Source organism: Spinacia oleracea, chromosome 6 (genome assembly GCF_020520425.1).
Source record: "Spinacia oleracea cultivar Varoflay chromosome 6, BTI_SOV_V1, whole genome shotgun sequence".
Classification (NCBI taxonomy): Eukaryota; Viridiplantae; Streptophyta; class Magnoliopsida; order Caryophyllales; family Amaranthaceae; genus Spinacia; species Spinacia oleracea.
In genome coordinates, this window is record NC_079492.1 from 39,017,290 (window position 1) to 39,021,197 (window position 3,908).

The 3,908-nt window shown below is 29.8% G+C and overlaps 1 long non-coding RNA gene across 1 annotated transcript; it reads left to right on the forward strand.

Moving 5' to 3' along the window:
• The first annotated feature begins 2,018 nt into the window (after window positions 1-2,018).
• On the forward strand, window positions 2,019-3,471 carry LOC110797833 (uncharacterized). The gene is made up of 2 exons (XR_002535947.2): window positions 2,019-2,207; window positions 3,128-3,471. It is a non-coding gene; the product is annotated as an uncharacterized lncRNA (long non-coding RNA).
• Window positions 3,472-3,908: the final 437 nt, after the last annotated feature.

Below are 3,908 nucleotides of genomic sequence, written 5' to 3' on the forward strand. Positions count from 1 at the left end.
GTTCTTTTCAAACCATTATATGTTCTTTTTTTTAACAATCTATGTACTTTGATATAAAAGAACAAACGATGTTGATTTAAGAACAAACTATGTTAATGCCACAGTAAAAGTAAGTTGTGAAAAGAACATTACAATTTGAAAAGAACATTAGAGAAAAGAACAAGGAAACGTACCTTAAACACTTGATCAACATTTATCAGGAGCATCAATATCTTTTAATAAATATTCAAAAACTGATCCCAATCCTCGGAAAATATCACGCTCTCCAGATATTCTCTTGCTTCGAAAACTAGCCAAATTGAACTAGTGTTTTTCTTAATTCACTCATTTTCAACATAGGAGAAACAGTCATAAAGCTTTTAGAGAGAGAATAAGGAGAAAATATATTTTTTTACTCTTTCACTCACCATCTCACTCTTTCTCTCTCAAAAAATCTCTCTTATGTTGATAGAATATAAATCCTCTTCTCTTTCTCTCTCTAAAATGTATTTCTAAAATGACTAATGGTTATGCTTCATAAGTACAATTATTATATATATAGTTGCTGAAAAATAGAAAATGAAAAAATAGGAAGTAGAATCAAAGAATAACAGAGAAGGAGAAAGGAAAAATTCTTAAAGAGTGCATAATGAGAACTATGCACGTGTTTTTATTTTGTTCTTTCAACAGAATATTATAAAAAGAACAAATGAAAAGACTAAAAGAACAACTAGAGGGACTAAAAGAACAAGTCAAGTACCTTGTCCAACAATAATATATGATTCAGAATCATCATTTTCATCATTATGTTATGAATTATCAAGCACATTCTTCATATTATCTGAAAAAATAAAAGGTTAACATGTATAAAACCAAGAAAAAGAACGCACTCAAAAGAACAAAGGATAAATAAAAAGTAAGAAGAAAAATAACACAATAACATAAAAAGAACAAGTTATGAAACGCAAATGAAATTGAAAATAATAAAAAAGAAGAACACAATAGAATGAAAGAACAAATTATGAAACGCAAATGATCTATTTCTCTACTATAATGAAACTATTCTTTTAATACGAGCATAAATAAACTGTTCTTTTAATACGAGCATATGTTCTTTTATTACGTAAAACTGTTCTTTTCTGGAAAAAAATTCGTAATTACATAATCAAAATCTTCAAAATCAGCGATTTCAACGAAATCAGCGTGTTGTTACATAATTTGATTCATTAAAACCATCAAAACTCGATTATTACAAAAACAAAATCATCAAACTAATCAAAATCATCAAACACACGATTATTACAAAATCAAAATCATCAAAACATAGAATTTATTATTTCAAAATTGAAAAATTACCTCCCAAAATCTGATTATCAGCTGCAGAATTCAGATTTGAAGAAGAAGAATCGATTTAATTTGATGTTGAAGTAGAAAAATCAACGAATTTTTGGGAATTTTCACTACTTTCTCTCTCTAAGAACCATTTTAGAAAACGTAGTTCATACTTTCTCTCTCCTCTTCACAATTTGAGTTCAAAACATAAAATCTAGAAAAATATATATATCGCAAGAAGAAAGAAAATCGAATAAAAAACGCGAAAAACAGAGCTGAAAAGAACAGAGTCTTTAATGTTCTTTTGTTCAAGGGTATTGTTCTTTTGTTCAAGGAAAATGTTCTTTTGTTCCCGGGATTTAATGAAACACGCGTGTTTTATGTGTTTTCCATGTCGTTTTGTTTCCAGTGCACCTAGAGCACGGTGCACACGCCTGCACCATCAAATTTGCGCTAAACTAGTATTAATATAATTGGAAGTGGAGACCATGATGGCCAAAAAAGGAAAATGTATCCTTTAATTAAATACGACCGATTATAGAAAGTGAATCATTCCATACGAAGGGAGTACTATATATGTAACCCCTAAATAAATTTACCAAAAATAAATAGGTAACCCCTAAATAAATAGTTAACCAAATGATATATCTTTAACCTTTAAAAGTGGGAGAAATACTACTGTAGCTTATCTACAGTAATTCAAACGACGCGTCTCATTTTAACTACAACTCTAAACTCTGCGAGTCTGCTCTCTCCTCTCATTCCTTTTATCTCGTTTCTTTCACCCTCGTTCTCTCTCCTGAAATTCTCCCTCATTTACTCCATCTATGGCAAACTGATTTCAGGCATGGATTCAAGCAATGTCTCTTCATTTTAATGGAATTATTATTGTTCTGGTAAATTTTCTCTCTAATTTGTTCTCAATTGTCAATTTCTAGGTTTTCTGTTCTTTTTGGTACTTTTCCCCGTACTTTTTCTCTTTTCTGGTTGAAATTGCGATCTTTGTTAATCTATGGAAGACTTCTCTTTTCTGGTTGAAATTGCGTGGATTAAAGTAAATGATATTACTTTCTCTTCCTTTTCATAGAATTACCCTGAATTTCTAATTTTTGTTCATTATTTTTGTGAAAAATCAAAATCAGGGTTTCATTGATAATCTATGGCAGACTGATCATTCGTGGATTAAAGTAAATGATATTACTTTCTCTTCCTTTTCATAAAATTACCCTGAATTTCTAATTTTTTGTTCATTATTTTTGTGAAAAATTAAAATCAAAATCAGGGTTTAATGAAGCTACTAGCGGATAATGCATATTAACTTTGTCAATGAGAGGAATTGTTGAATATGCTATTGAGGACATATATCAGTATATGCAAAATGTAAGCTTGAATTGCTTGAAACGAGATTTCTGATCATTGTTTTTCATCACTTGTGTGTTTATGTGTGTTGAATCTTAATATTAGACTAAATTTATTAGTTTCTTGGATTTCTATTGTTGGATAGTTTTTTATGCATAAAATTTGTGTAACTATTATATGTTATGATATCTGATCGCACTAGATATTAGGCACTTTCTCCGTTTATTTAACATTTTAGGATTATTGTAGTTTGCTGGGTGCTTAATGATGCAGTTTATGCTGTAAAGTGTTTCTTCTTTCCTTTGTTTTTCTTAATTGCATTAGATAATATTACGAATAAACGGTGGTTTTTAGCATTTATGGCTTACCATGAGGCTTAGATAATGTAGGGTATGTATAGCTTATTTAAAAGAAATCTATCCGAGTTTTAACTGCTCTATCATATGTTACTCTACAGCTCAAGGGCAAGTAGGAGAAACTGCTCTGAATGATAAAAGTTCAAGATCACATCAGATACTGAGACTGGAATTAATATATTTTACTGCACATTGTGCTTAATTGCGGTTGAAGTTGATCTTAATCGTTTAATTCTGGTGTGATACCTGCTTGAAATGTTTGCATGAATTGTAAATTTTCTGCATTTTTCACTGTGATTTTGATACGGAGTAGTATTTTGAAACTTTTATTTATTGATAACCCTAATTTTCGGTATTAGATGTGAGTGATTGATATTTGTCTTCAATTTGAAAGGTTGTTTAAGCTTAAATATATCATTTATACTATTGATTGATTTCCCCCTCGCATGTCTGCATTTATGAATTAATCTGGAACATGTCAGTATGAGTATGATTAGGTATTGTAAGTAATTGTAGTTTTGAATCTTTTAGCATCGATACTTCTTGCGATATGAATTTGTTTAACTGAATAGGAAAATGGAGCTATTTTGTTTCGTCGGAGGATTCGTTTTTCTATTAGGTGTTTTCTGATATTGTTTATGATTCACCTGTGAGGCATTTTAATGTTGGCTTCTGTCGTATTGAACTGTTATTTAAGTTGCAGTTTCGTCTTTTAAAACCCTAAAATTAATCGGTTGTTTGCTGTAAACTGAGGTCTTTGCAATTTAGAATTCAAGCTTGAAACCTGCAACCACTTGTGTAATTATAGGGGTAACATTTGAAATGATCTATTAGAGGGTCATGAAATATATATATATATATATATAATATTTATATATATAT